Source organism: Zootoca vivipara, chromosome 1, assembly GCF_965207765.1.
Source record: "Zootoca vivipara chromosome 1, rZooViv2.hap1.1, whole genome shotgun sequence".
Taxonomy (NCBI): domain Eukaryota; kingdom Metazoa; phylum Chordata; class Lepidosauria; order Squamata; family Lacertidae; genus Zootoca; species Zootoca vivipara.
In genome coordinates this window covers 128,379,128-128,394,209 of record NC_142582.1, presented here as the reverse complement: position 1 = coordinate 128,394,209, position 15,082 = coordinate 128,379,128, and the positions used below count along the sequence as shown (strand labels likewise).

Sequence of the window (15,082 nt, the reverse complement as noted above, 5' to 3'; positions counted from 1 at the left end):
CCAGTAAAGTTAAATGGTAGGCGATTCAGGAATCAGGACAGCCAAAAGAAATGACTTCTTCACACAGCGCACAGGCAAACTACTGAGTATGCTATCACAAGATGTAGTGATGGTCATAAACTTGGACAGCTTTTAAAAGGGAATTAGACAAATTCATGAAGGGTAAGTCTATCAATGGCCATTAATCAAGTAGTCTGCATCCAGTATCAGAGATGGTGGGCCTCTGAACACCAATTACTGGGGATTTTCATGGGCAGGAGAGTGATGTCGCTCTCATTTCCTGCTTATGGGCTTCACATAGGCATCTGTCTACCGCTCCACCAGAGGGGTCCATGAAAGGGCACCAGAGCTTCCTTAAAACTGGAGGTGGTCCTGTATGGCTGTTGGGTTGCATAAAGCCCGATAAAACAAGTTATGAAGGCCTAGGATAGTCACTGCCCTACAATGGTTTTCATTGAAGGCTTCTACCGAGGCAAATTTGAAATCTCTCCATCTTTATTTGATGTACTAATATCTCTTCAAGCTCATTTTGAAGAATTTATGTATTCATTCAAATATAATCTAATTAAGCTACAGTACTCATTAAGTCCAGCTAGTTGCAGCAGAGCAATTATGAATTGTGTGCTGCAGTGTTTACTTTCAGCTCTTGCAAAACAAACTCATAAAGGGACCAAGATGGGCACCGAGTGTTACACAAACTTTTTTCACGTGGACTGTGTGGCACACACTTCCACATTTCAAATGTTGAGCAATCACCCAGCACAACGGAGAAAGAAATACTTTAAAAGGAAGGAATGCAAACATTTCCTAGTCGGCTTTTTATATTCCTCCATTAAAATATAAAGAGTTAGGAAAAAGGAATGCAGAGACTACTCCCAACTTCATGAAAACTGGGGCAGGCAAAGACAGACACTGGTTTAATCTGGTTTAAAGACTTCCACAGACCACCTGCAGTTTCAACAGGAAAACATACTGTTCATAATATCACTTGATATGGGAGCAAAGCACATATCAAAACAACTCCTAAGGCTTATTAAAACCTGAACAGGAAAAAGCAGATCCTAAACACCGAGTACTTTGGCTCATCCCGTTAGTCATAATCCCCAACAGTAACAAACTCTAAAGATGCATAATTGCATTTGCTTACAATCATCACTATTTATCCTTGCATCTCTTTCCCCACCTCTCAGCGCACCACAGTATATATTTAGATTGTAAGCTCTTCAGGGCAGGGTCCTGGCTTTTGCTCATGTTACCCTGTAAACACCATGTGCTTTCAAGGAGCTGTGTGACCTTTTGGTGGGCTCTAAAGTACTGTACCATCAATTGACAGCTACAAAACTTCAGTGTTTTTCCATCAAAATTATTTAACAACACTGGGTGGTATTCAACTAAGTTTTCCTCAGAGCAGGCTCACTGAAATTAATGGACCTAACTTAGTCACTTTCATTAATTTCAGTGGGTTAAACTCAGTTTAATACCACCCACCTGGAACATTATTTAAGAGCAATTTATGTTACTTGCAAGAAAGTGATTAATTTAACTTTCAAAGGGCTGTCAAATATGCATGTCATGGTGTAAAAAACCCTGGGTGCCTGGTTCCCTAGGCTTCTAAAAATGTTGGGCTGGCATTCTAATATTTAATCGGGTCTCTCTTTCAATGTTCTACAAGCCAAGCCATAAATATTTGCTTTTGACTCTTAGGAATCTGAAGTATTTTGTCTAAATCTGAGCATATGTGAAAGAGGGCAAAGGGGAAAAAATGAGTTAGTTCCACTTTGTGAAACAGCAGTGAGCAGTAGGACTTCAATCTGTTCACTGCAAGGGGACTTTTTAAAATCTTTCCAGAACCAAAACCACCATTTCATTATCTTCACTGTGATGTGTTTATGACTTCCATGGGGAAGCTGCTTCAGCAACCCCTTATCTTGTACCCCTGGCACAGAAAAGCTTCCCCCCCTCTCCCCCCCCAAGTCATTTTGCCTGAAGGGAGGAATGAAAACTTTACTGCTTTTACTAAAGTTCCCCAACACAAACTGCTCAGTTTTCCCAGCGCCCATACTGTAATCTGGTTCAAACAGCAACTAGAAGTACTTTGACCTATGATAATCTAATCTCAGAAGTAGAAAAAGGTGGAGCACAGGAAGAGTGGAAAGGGGGCAGGGGAGAGAGCTGCTACACAGCTATAGCTGCATAATCACGCCGCCCTCTGCAAGCTCAGTCTAGCTCTTCCTTTTACATGGTATGAAACGTGGCACAGCTCCCAATATTACTCTCTGAAGAGGAAGAGAGAATACCCTTAAAGAAGCCTGAGCGCTTAACTTTGAAGCAAGAGCTCTCCAAGGCTTCAGCCTTCAGACACATGAAGTAGAATTGTTAACAGACAAGCATTAAATAAGGAAGTTCTGCAAATGCTATCAAAACATCTTAAGAGACTAATTGAGAATCCGGAGTGTTTACTGAGAGAACAGCGATACCGTTTACACACATTTACATAAATGTAGATTTGCTATCTCCTCCAAAAACCAGTTTCCCCACCTTTTTATGCAGAAAAGGGGAAATATTTTAATTATGAAGGTTAAGAGCATACTGTAAGAAGAGCCTACTGGATCCATTCAATGGCCCCTCTAGTCCAGCACCCTGCTCACATAGAATCATGGAATCTTAAGATTTGGAAGGGATCCCAAGGGTCATCTAGTCCAACCCCCAGTAATCCAGGGATCCTGCCCACAGCCATCCCTGGGTGGCCTCAAACCAACAACCTCCCGTTTTAACAGTCAGGTGCACTGACTCATTGTGCCACCTGAGGAAACAGTGGCCAACCAGATGCCCGTGGGAAGCCTGCAAGCAGGACCTGGGCACAGCATCCAACAATACAGCCTGTTCAGACTGTTAAGCCTGAGTGCAGGGACTGTCCGCTGTTCTTTTAAGTTGCTGGGGGTAGCCTTCTTGACCAAAGAGCAAGGTAAAAATGCTATAAACAAATGAACAGGCCTTCTATGGGCCCCAGCACTCCGAGGTACAGCTCTTTCCTGATCATACCATCTGGTTGCCCAAGGACTCAGAATGCTGGAATATCTTCAACTCCCAAGGACAGCCTACTGGATCAGGCCAATAGCCCATCTAGTCCAGCATCCTGTTCTCCCAAGTTGCCTGTGGGAAGCCTGCAAGCTTAACAGCCACACAGAGAACTGAGAGATTCTAGTTGAGAACCCCAAAACAGAGCCAACCTTGATCCAAACAAACTTGTTGTGCTTTTACAATTCCTTCCAAAGGAAGCAGCAAAGGCTTTTCAAGAGGAAAGTTGTGCTTTCTTTTCCTCTATTGAAACTATGGTACATATTCAGAACAATTATGGCTGCAACACAGATTCAGTGGGGCTTACTCTTAGGTAAGTGGGTTCACAATTGCAGCCTGCATGCTAAACTCTTGTTTGCAGTCTTCAATAGAAATAATTCATGACCAAAGGCATGCTACGGTATTTGCTGCACCACTTAACAGAGGGAAGGGCCACAGTGGCTCATGTTTTTATAGAACACAGTTACTACTGCCTTTCTTCACAGTTATTAAGGTTATTTAAATTGGCACTCTACCTTCTCCTTAAGGCTCTGAACTAGCAGCAACATTTCCCACTTATTTATCTTGATGACAACCCTATAAAGTTTTCATTATCACTCCCATATATTGGTCAGGTATACACTACTTCTGATCTGTCAAGTCAGATGCAGCCTGCTGGCTACATTCTGCACCCTTCACAGCTGGTTGACAATCCCTGTGTTATGCTTAGGGGATCACCAAGCTGCCAAACCTTAATAGAGGAGGAAGAGCCATTTTCTGATTGCACTGACTTTCCAGTAACTTGGTTTAGAAAGCTAGCTAGTGTAGTCTAGAAGAACCATCTTAAGTCACAGACTGACTGATTGACCTCTGGTAAGCTGCTCTTGCAGTTCAATTGGAGCACACAGCAAATGGAAAAACAAAACAAAAACCCACTTGCGTTGTGCGCAGCTTGAATGACAGCATTTGCAACAAGCAAGCACTGGATTAAGGCATGCTATTTTAGATTTAAACAGTGCCCTTTCCAATGTGTTGTAGGTGCAACAGCTTTCTTTTCATTAAAGTTTTGAGGCTGAAGGACCAGGAATTTAAATTACTATATTTAGCAGTGTGTGTGTGGAAATCCCCATCTAGTAATTGATTTCACTGTTAAACAGTTCACGCAATCCTCAAGGGCCAGCTTCCTGCATACTGTTCTTACCAACTCTTACTAACCAATAATCCCATTAAAATACACATTCTTTAGACGGCAAGATATTGCAACCAAACCAAACATTATTCCATTACCAGGAGTTAGTACCATACTTCAATATACTTGTCCTGTAGGCACTATTTATGTACAGTATATGCTATTTTGAGTGCTTCACTTTATTCCTTGAATAAATAACCAATCTTCAGCTTGATTTTCAGTTAAGTACTCCTGGCAGCCTGTTCCTTCACAATGTCAGGCATTTCCAAGCCTGTTGATCCCAGCAGGTTTAGGCACAACTAAATCTGCATAGGACAAGGAGCGTTACCAATATTTTCACTGCTTTAAGCATCTACTCCTGGCCCTTGTAAGAGTCTTCCTCCGAGCCACCCGCTGCTAAACTCCTTATGTTGAGAAAATCCTGCGTATAGAAAAAGGATCAGCTAGTTAGATTAAAAGGTTAGCATGGCATAGTTGTTTCCAGTGTTACCAGTTCTGTAGCCTGTTTACAGTATCTGGCATATGCATCAGATTCCTCAAGAACACCTTCACATTTTAGGTCTTATCCTTGATTACAATTTTAAAGAGACAGGAATCTCAACTTTTTTTGTAGGTGGGGATTCTATCAGGCTTTTACAATACTTCAGGTCCAGGGGTCAGCAAACTTTTTCAGCAGGGGGCCGGTCCACTGTCCCTCAGACCTTGTGGGGGGCCGGATTATATTTTGAAAAAAAATATGAATGAATTCCTATGCCCCACAAATAACCCAGAGATGCATTTTAAATAAAAGGACACATTCTACTCATGTAAAAACACCAGGCAGGTCCCACAAATAACCAGAGATGCATTTTAAATAAAAGAACACATTCTATTCATGTAAAAACATGCTGATTCCCGAACCGTCCGCGGGCCGGATTTAGAAGGCAATTGGGCCGCATCCGGCCCCCTGCTTTGGGGATCCCTGCTTCAGGATGTATTCAACACAGAGCTAAGGGGAAAGTTCTGTCAGCACAAAGATTTCTCCTTGTGCGACAGAATGCTCTCCCCTTCTCCTGTCCCCACATACTCTCTAAATTTGTTCTGCAGATTCCTCCAGAGCAGATTTAGGGGGGGGTGCAAGGGCAGAAGGGGGAGAGCCTGCTGTACAAGCAGAACACGTTCTACTCATACAATTGTTTAGCTCTAGAATACAAACTAAAAACTCCAGTACACACTTAAGAGTGAGGTTTACTCCCGTAAACACTCAAACTTGCAGACATCTGGTGGACATGAATGTTGGATTTGAAAGAATCTGCTTCTTCACATAGCAAATAGCTGAACTATATAATTCACTCCCATAAAAGGCACAGGTGGCCACTCACCTGGATAGCTTTAAAAGCAGGTTAGACTAATCAATTGACAATAGCCATCATAGTTATTAGCCATTGACAGACTATGTTCTACCTCCACCATTGCAGGCAGCATGCTGCTTCTGAATGAATACCAGTTGCTGGAAATAGCAGGAGGCAGAGCTGTTGCGCTCAGGGCTCACAAGTTTCCCATAGGCATCTGGCTGGCCACTGTGAAAACCAGGATGCTGGACTACATTGGCCCTTGGCCTGATTCAGCAGAACTCTTATCTTCTTATGTAGTGAGTAAACAAAGCTTGGACTCCACATCTAACAGATTAGGGGGAGAATTACATTATTACTAGGACATCACCTTAGAAATCATAACAGCTCATTTTTAAAGTCCATAAATTTAAGGACCATTTAATTATTATTATAGCACACATAGGCAAGAAGTAAACTACTAGAGCAGGCTTCCTCAACCTTGGCCCTCCAGATGTTTTGAGACCACAATTCCCATCACCCCTCCTGACCACTGGTCCTGCTAGCTAGGGATCCTGGGAGTTGTAGGCCAAAAACATCTAGAGCGCCGAGGTTGAGGAAGCCTGTACTAGAGTTTGAATTGCAAGGTTATTGTTATTATTTATTAAATTTGTAAACAGCCCTATACCCGCAGGTCTCAGGGCAGTTCACAGGATAAAATCACACTACAGAACCACAAAATACATAAATCAAAATAAAAAAGAATCCAAGGTTGGTGAACAGAAAAGCAATGCAATGAAAGCTCATTGCTCGTTTATTCACACATTTGCCCACATATATACCAGGGGTGGGGTGGGGAGGCAGCTTCAGAATCATATCCCTGAGACTTTATCATAGCCTGAAAGGGAGGCTGTAGGCCGAGTAGTAATTAATTAGAGCTACTGTACTCAGAGTTTCCACACAAATGCCTTAACTTCATATTCACCTTTTCCATTACTTTAAGATGAAGATGACTATTGTAATTTTAACATACAAGGAAAACAGAACTACACGATCTATTCGTTTTAGGCTGTAGTCTAAGCACATACATATTTGGAAGTTCACTGAAATCAATGGGACAGGTCCAAGAGAAGTATATTTAGGACTGGAGGGTTAAGACTTCATTTGCTGCTCTATTAACAGCTACTGCTTCCCTAAAGTCAGTGACATCTGAAGCAAAGTACTGTACGCCACATCTTTTGAAGAAATGCAAGATGCCAAGTCCCTACAACATTCCCAGCAAGCAGTAAAGGGAACCCAGAGAATCTATTACTGAAACTGTTTTATCAAGCTAAACCTGATGATTAAGCCATGGTGCATACTGTATATAGCAGACTCATGCAGCTGTCATGCAAGAGTGAAGAGGGGTACCTTTATAGAAATAGTTATGCCTAGAACCTATTACCGTAGTACACTTCTACTTCCTCCAACATAAGCTTTTCAAGTCCCTGTTCCAGAATTTATAAAGAGCAAAACGATGTTCACTTTTCATTGCAATTGAAGGACTGGCCTCACTTACACATTGCAGTGCTTTCAATAAAGTAAAATGGGGTGAGGGAGGAGAGAAATGCCTTAGAATAAGTGACGAAATTGATCTGTTTCAGCAGTTACATTTCTTTTATTATATGAACTATTTAGTTCACTTGCTTGAATGCCTCTCCTCCCTCAAATGTTTTAATTGGTGACAATGTTCTTTCACAATTCACTTGGTCAACCATGGCATTAAAGGTAAAGGGACCCCTGACCGTTAGGTCCAGTTGTGACTGACTCTAGGGTTGCGGCGCTCATCTCGTGTTATTGGCCGAGGGAGCCGACGTACAGCTTCCAGGTCATGTGGCCAGCATGACAAAGCTGCTTCTGGCGAACCAGAGCAGCACACAGAAACGCCATTTACCTTCCTGCTGGAGCAGTACCTATTTATCTACTTGCACTTTGACGTGCTTTCGAACTGCTAGGTGGGCAGGAGCAGGGACTGAGCAACGGGAGCTCACCCCATCACGGGGATCCGAACCACCGACCTTCTGATCAGCAAGCCCTAGGCTCTACGAATTTAGAGGAAGACTGACAGCCAGGTTTAGACAAAGGTATGTAAACATCCCCTTCCTTCCTTTCCCTATCACACATGAGCCAATAGAAAGTTTCTGTTCTGGATCTGAACACAGTTCCTTGTGCTCCAACATCATGAGCAACTGTGATTAGCTCTGAAGTGGACGTTTTTTAACATGGAGAAAGGGGAGAAAGGGAATGCAAGCGCAAGGCTTGTGCCAGTTCGTTCCTGTACTGCTAGGCATTAGCCTGCCTGAACCAAGTCTTTGTTTCCCCCACCCATGTTCAGCCAAGCACAGATGAACAGCCTTCCAAGAAGAATTCACACCAAGGCTTGAGCCAACATACCTAAGAAACCACCTAAAGTCTACCTTAGGTATAGCACAAGATTTCCTTAATCTTCCAGGAACCATATATGAACAGCACAGGCACAATGAGAACTATTTTCCAAAGTGGGCCCACCAACGTATAATTTCTTATTTCCTGTGAAGGGCAAAATCCACAGCCAATTTTTCTTTTGAACGCTGACATTTCATTTCTGAAACTTAAACCAGCACTGAGAACTTGATCCAAATGTAAATAAGTTAAAGCAAGGCAGAGAAAAGTCTGCTTTGAGACTTGGACGCAAAGTCTACATCTCACTCTATCATCAAGATCCATCAAGTCCACAATGAGAGTGTCACGAGGGAGCACCGATAATTAGACGAACCTGCAATGAACTCCTGAAGGAATTCCAACACTCCAGGAGTGAACCAGAAATGCATTCAGGGCCAACGAAGGAACCATAGCACTGGGAGCATAGAACCCCCAAGCATTGGATCATCTTCCCGCAAAGCAAACTTGCGAGGCATGAATTCCATTCCCTTGAGCCCTTCAAAAATTAGGAGTCCACACCTCAGCCTATCCCTCCTCATAAATACTACACATCTCCCCAAGATATTGCACTCTAATCAGATTCTCATTAATTACACCATGTCACTCAGAATTCACCCTCCATATTCCCACAGGACTTTCTTCCGAAGACTGCCATCGCCTTCACCCAGGAAGTCTATCCCAGGAAGTCTATCCCTAAAGAATCTTTTAGCTAAAATGAACTTGTGTGTGCAATGGTGGTTAAGAGTATTGGATGATGACTGGAGATCAGGGTTCAAATTAGGAGGCTTGCTGGGTGACCCTTGAAAGTGCTCAGTCTAACCAGAGTGCTGTTGTGAGGATAAAATGGGGTGTGTGGGCATAAAATGGGATGGGTATTCTACCTTGAGCTCCTTGGGAGAAAAGCAGGACATCAATGAAATAAAATATAAATTTTAAAACACACAGCTCCATAGGTAAGAGCATATCCTTTAGTCTTGAAGGCCTCCTTACAACTTTAGCACCCTTTCTTCTATGAAACAGAAGACCCCGCCCCAAACTATTTTATCAGCAGGGATTTGAAGGCACAGTTAGGGACCCCTAGCTTTTATGAACGGAGGGGCGGGGGGGGGCATAGCTGCCAAGTTATCCCTTTTTTACAGGGATTTTCCCTTATGCTGAATAGGCTTCCTCGCGAGAAAAGGGAAAACTTGGCAGCTATGTGGGGGGGGGGTAACAGTGAGAAGATCCAGAACACATGGGGACCACAGGTTTAGCACCCCAGATTTATTATCATGGGGCTGGAGGGACACACACCCTTCAGGTACACCCACAGACAGGCTGGCATTTTCTAGTCCCACTCCCAGCGCAAAGCAATGCCTACTCAGAAGCAAATCGCACTGTGCTCAACAGGACACACTCCCAGGTGTGAGAGCTCAAGCCCAGGTGTGCCCCAACTTGGATTGTCAGGTTTTTTTTTTAATGCGGACTAAAAAGGCCAAACAATTTTTTAAAATGGGGGGGGGGAGATTCCCTATATTCCTTCAGCACAGGCTAGAAAAAGGGAAGCAACCCTTCCTTACATCTCCGCAGGATTTCCTAACCAGAAGGGTGGGGACTTCTAGGGGTGAATTTGTGGGTGGGTGGGGGGAATATTTCTCCTATTAAAAGGGGGGGAAGGGGGGAAACAGTCTGAGAACAGGATTCCCCGACTCTGGAGGAAACTACTTCCCACTTAATTATTTTGGGGGTTCCCCCTTTCCTCCCCCCCCAAAGCCCCCATTCCTTGTTCCTGAGCGGCAGAAGCAGAAGACGCCCGAGAGTGCCGCCCATCTCCCCCTCTCCGCCCTTATGCCCCCCCCCCAATAACCCCGCGAGGCCTGCACAGGAGTGGGTGGGGGCTTCTTCCGAGCCCCCCCTTTCTCTTCCACGAGGCGACCCCTGATCCGCGGGGCCGGGAGACCCCGCCAACCCGCCGCTCTTTCCCCTCACGGAGCCCCGTAGGGCCCGCCGGCCTAGGCCGAGACACCCGGGCGGGCCCGGCTGCTGACTAACGAGACGGCCTCGCGGGCCGAGGGAGAGGAGAGGCGGTGGCGGCGGAGGAGGACGAGGAGGAGAAGGAGGAAGAAGAAGAAGAAAAAGCCGGAGCGCGACGTACCTGAGGGGGAAGCAGGAGCCCGGCCGGCGGCTTGTCAGGAAAGGGGAAGCGAGGGAAGGAGGAAGGGCAGCAGCGGCGGCGGCAGCAGGAGGAGGCGGAGCGGCGGCAGCCGTGAGCAGGCGGCGACGGCTCCTCCTCACACGGCGACGGGCCTTCGGGGCGGAGAGGGAGGGAGAGGCGGCACCGGCACGTCCGCGGCGTCGGCCCGGCCTTTCATCCAGGCAGGCAGACGCCCCCCGCTTCCCCGCCCGTTAAAGGGGCGGCGGTGGCGGCGGGACTTTGAACCCCCGTAGTGCCTCATGGTTTCGGGTTGCCCCCCACCACGCGCCTCACGGCGCTCTGCACATCCTCAGGGGCACCTGTGGGAAAGAGTGCCTCTGAGAACGTGCAGAGCGCGCCGCCTCCCCCCCAGCTGCCCGCCTCGTTTCGCTGATTCCAGCCTCGACCGAGTTTCTATGGGAGGTGGATGGGGTCGGGCCGCCCGGGGCTGGTTCCCACATGCATCTTCCGTCGCTGGGTGGCTGGAGCCCTGCAGAGATGCTGCTGCCCGTCCGTGTAGGCAGCACTGAGGTACACGGGCCAAATGATTTGCCCCCCCCCCCAGGGCGAGCCACAAAATGGTCCACCAGGGAAGAAGGGGTGAGTGAGGGGGTAGAGATCCGCATCAGGGATCTGCTGCCCCTGTGGAACCATGCTGCCTGAGGCGGTGGCCTCAACTGGCCTCCTGTGCCCTGAGTCTGGCAGCGTCCAATGACTGCAGCATCAAAGCAGAGGTTGGATTGGTCACCTGTCACAGAACTGTAGAGTTGGAAGGGTCCTGAGGACCATCTAGTCCAACCCCCTGCAATGCAGGAATTTTTCATTGTCCCATACGGGGAATCGAACCTGCAACCTTGGTGTTATCAGCGCCACACTAGATGACCCTTGGGATCCCTTCCAACTCTACAATTCGATGATTCTAATAGGTGACTAGCACATGTGCTGCTGCTGTGCCCTTACTGTTGGCATCCTTCTGTCCCTGAGAGACAATGGAGTGCGCCTCTGGGGATGAAGTCAAACTGCAGAGTGGCCTCCCCAGGGTGCAACCCTGGGCAGTGTATATGGAGGTCCGGGGCTGCCCAGATGACAAGGCCCTCTCCCCCCCCCCCTGGTCTTGTTGATGTGGTCCAAAGGACAGATTGAACACTTTCGTGTCACCTCCTCAAATTCTATGTCCCCCCGTAAAATCACCTCCAGTGATGTCGAGCCAAGAGGCATGAGAGCTTGAGAGTTTTAATCTCAGAGTTGTTGGGCCAAAGATTGCTACATTGCAGAGGGTTGGACTAGATGACTCTTGGGGTCCATTCCAACTCTACAGTTCTATGATTCTGTGTACAACAGCTACCCCCTCCCACCCCGCAAAAAATTCTATCCTAACCTATTTCTCCAAAGGTTTGAGGCAGCTGGCAAACAGTAATAAAAATGGAATGAAACAGACATAATTCTTAAAAGCGCGCACACACACACACACACACCAATATGCATTAGGATTGATAAATGAATTATGTACAATGGTAAGAACATGAGAGCACTGATAGATCAGACCAGGTCCAGCGCCCTGTTCCCACAGCGGGCAACTGCTGTAGTTGCCTCTGGGAAGTTTCCAAGCTACTGTACTGGTATTCAGAGTCATGCTGATTCGGATAACCTTATCCTCTGTGGCTGTAAATGCCATACATTTACAACTGTACCCTTGTCAGATACTGTAATTTACTTCCTTTTTGTCTGTCCTGAACCTCCCACCCTTCAGTTCCATTGGATATGGATTTATTGATTTATTTAATTTCTATATTGCCTGTTATCCAAAGGTTGCAGAGTGGTTTGAACCACAAAAATGCACAATGTAGTATCCAACAAAAACAATAACCCCCACCCCGTCACTCCCAGGATGGATGACCCTGAGCTCTAACATATGAAGTAAGAGGGAAAACTTTCTTATCCACTTTCTCCATACCACACATGGTTTTATAAAGTTCTGTCATCTACCTCAATAGGGTAGGACACGAACCAATGGCTTCAAGTTACAAGAAAGGAGATTCCAACTAAACATATGGAAAAACTTTGACAGTAAGAACTGTTTGACAGTGGAACGGACTCCCTCGGGAGGTTGTAGACTCTCCTTTCTTGGAGGTTTTTAAGCAGAGATTGGATGGCCACCTGTCATGTATGATTCCTGCATTGCAGTGGGTTGGAGTAGATGACCCTTGTCACCCCTTCCAACTCTACAAATCTATGAAAATAATGTTGGTGAAATGAGTCCTGGCTTTCCTGCAAGTGTCTCAGGACCAGTGGTTCGAGCTCCACTAAGAAGATTTATGGGGAGGCTGGACTGATTAACTCACACAGGAGAAAGAACATCTGTGAAACTTCGTTTGATATTTATCTCAGCAGCTGGAACAATCGGATGAAAGTGGAAAACACCTATGTGACTGTAAGGGGAAGATTTGGAATATTATGAGCTTGGAGGACGATTTGAACTTTAGAAATAAGACGGCAGTGGACAGTTGCGAGGAATTCCCAATTTCTTGAAGCATGGGAACCCAAAAATAAATTATTTAGATGATTTGGCATAACATTCGGTTTGATTGATATATATATGTGTATAATTTGAAATATTGAATGTGATATAATTGGTTTTAATTGGAAAATTAATAAAAATATTTAAAAAAAAAAAAAAAGGACCAGTGGTTCACGGTGATCCTTTTCTCTGCATTTTATCTTTACAATAATCCTGTGAGGTAGGTTAGGCCGAGAGAAAATGAATGGCCCAAGGTTACCCAGTGAGCTTTGCGGCTGAGAGGGAAATTTGAACCTGATTATCCCCAGTCTTCCAGGTATACGGAGCTCATTACAGCATGTTTTGGGTGTAATAGATTATTACTATTGCATTTTCCCACTGCAGTGGTCACACTTTTCGTTGGATGATTAATAAGAAAGCACATGTCCAAAGGCTGCTCCTTTACTCACCAATCCCTGTGAGAAGAATGTGCTGCTTCTGCCTATCTATCCACTCCTATTTCATCTCTTTCAATGGGGCCTCAACCCTGAAGACATATTTCTGCTTTGTTTTGACTACTTTCAAAGGAAAAGAGCTCCCTCTTCTGTCAATGCACTGTACAGTACAGAGAAACTTGGCATCTGCAGGAAGAATGAGATTTTCTCTCTGTGTTTGTGTGTTGGGAAATCACAATCGATGATGTAATGTAACACTACATTTCTTCCACTGGAATGTGCAAAGTTCCCACAGGGAGGAACAGAAAGGAAGCATCCATGGTGTGGGATTGATGGGAAGCCTCAAGGTCATCCTTCCCATGTGCTGGGGTCACACTTTAAATATTCCCAGCTCTGCTTCTCTTCATCCAGCCAAGTGAATTTGCAACAGGCAGGGATTAATACAGTTCCATTTGCTTACTTGCCTTTCTAAAGGGCTGCCAGGCATATTTTGGTTTATGGATTTGACTGGCTTTTTAGTGACAGGCTGGGCACTAGATCACTCCATGCACAATTAGTTCTGTGGTTTTGTAGCTTTGGTTTTTGTTAGTTTTATTTTTGTCTGTGTTTCAATGGGTATTACATTAATTTCATTTTCATAATATGCTCTGAGCTATGGAAAACAGCCACAAAAATATTTTAAACCTGGGGTGGGGAACCCTTTTCACCCTGTGGATTTGGCAAACTGCATTATTGGGGAAATTGACACAAAGAATAAAAGCAGCAAGAGGCTAAAAGAAACACAGCATTTATGCCATTTGGTGTGGTTGCATTGATTATACAAACAATGAGGTATATTGAAGAACAGTATATAGCGCAGTTTATAACACAGTTCGGTGTGCATGAAGTATATATAATAATAAAAAATCCTTCCAGTAGCACCTTGAAGACCAACTAAGTTTGTCGTTGGTATGAGCTTTCATATGCATGCACACTTCTTCAAATACACTGAAACAAAAGTCACCAGACCCTTATATATAGTGAGAGGGTGGGGAGGGGTATTACTCAGAAGGGTGGTGGGAATGGGTGATTGGAAGCCAATTTTTTTTATTTTGTTTTGACTACAGCAGACCGACACGGCTACCTACCTGTAACATGAAGTATATATGTTACTTTTCCCTTCTCTCCCTATGAATTCCTATAAATTCAAATCGTCATTGATTCGAAACACATTTTACTTAATCTCTTTCACCCCATGTGCTTCTCTTTTAAGGTGGCAATCCTATGTAGGTTTACCTGGGAGTAGACATCAACTTCTGTTTTATCAGAGAGATTCTCAGCAGCAAGAACAGCTCTCTTGGGGAGACACCTATTGCAATGCCTGCCATTTAAAAACGAAGCATGCTTTTTTAGGCTAAACTGAAAAATTGTGCAGAAATGACAGGCGCTCTGCAATTGGTTTCGGTTGCGCGGTATAATCAGCCGAATACATTTACAACACACCCTTGGAAGGATGAATCCGAGCTGTAGAAACGAATACTGTAGATCATAGTCCCCAGGGAATACTGTGTGTGTGTGCAAGATTCCAACAGTTTGACTCGTTAACTCTTGAGAGAAGAAACGATTCGTTTTGCTCAATGGGTTTTATTTTGCATGCATTTATTTTGTAGATAAACTACCACAAAAGAAAAGGGGAAAAAACAACCGCGCCCAACGTGGGGCTCGAACCCACGACCCTGGGATTAAGAGTCCCATGCTCTACCGACTGAGCTAGCCGGGCAGTGTGCAAAGCTGCTTCCGAGAAGGGTTGTTGGTCTACTTGAGCTACCCGTGCGTACTCCATCTCCGCTTCTGACGAGCGTGCGCGCTCCGCCCTTTCCTGCAATGACTCGGCGGTCTCTACGAGCGCGCATGCAAAGCGTTCGTGGCTCCGCCCTCCAGCCGCAAAACACCAGCGTGAAA

At 45.2% G+C, this 15,082-nt stretch overlaps 1 protein-coding gene and 1 non-coding gene across 22 annotated transcripts in view; both read right to left on the bottom strand.

The window, feature by feature from the left end:
* KTN1 (kinectin 1) overlaps window positions 1–10,257 on the bottom strand; it is a 98,215-nt gene extending 87,958 nt beyond the window's left edge. For all 21 annotated transcript variants that reach the window (XM_035103800.3, XM_060271034.2, XM_060271031.2 and 18 more), the window contains exon 1: window positions 10,151–10,257. The gene's annotated coding sequence lies outside the window, so the exon portion shown is untranslated. The remainder of the gene's footprint in view (window positions 1–10,150) is intronic.
* Window positions 10,258–14,827: 4,570 nt separating this feature from the next.
* On the bottom strand, window positions 14,828–14,900 carry TRNAK-CUU (transfer RNA lysine (anticodon CUU)). Its single transcript has one exon. It is a non-coding gene; the product is annotated as a tRNA-Lys (tRNA).
* Between the last annotated feature and the right edge of the window lie 182 nt (window positions 14,901–15,082).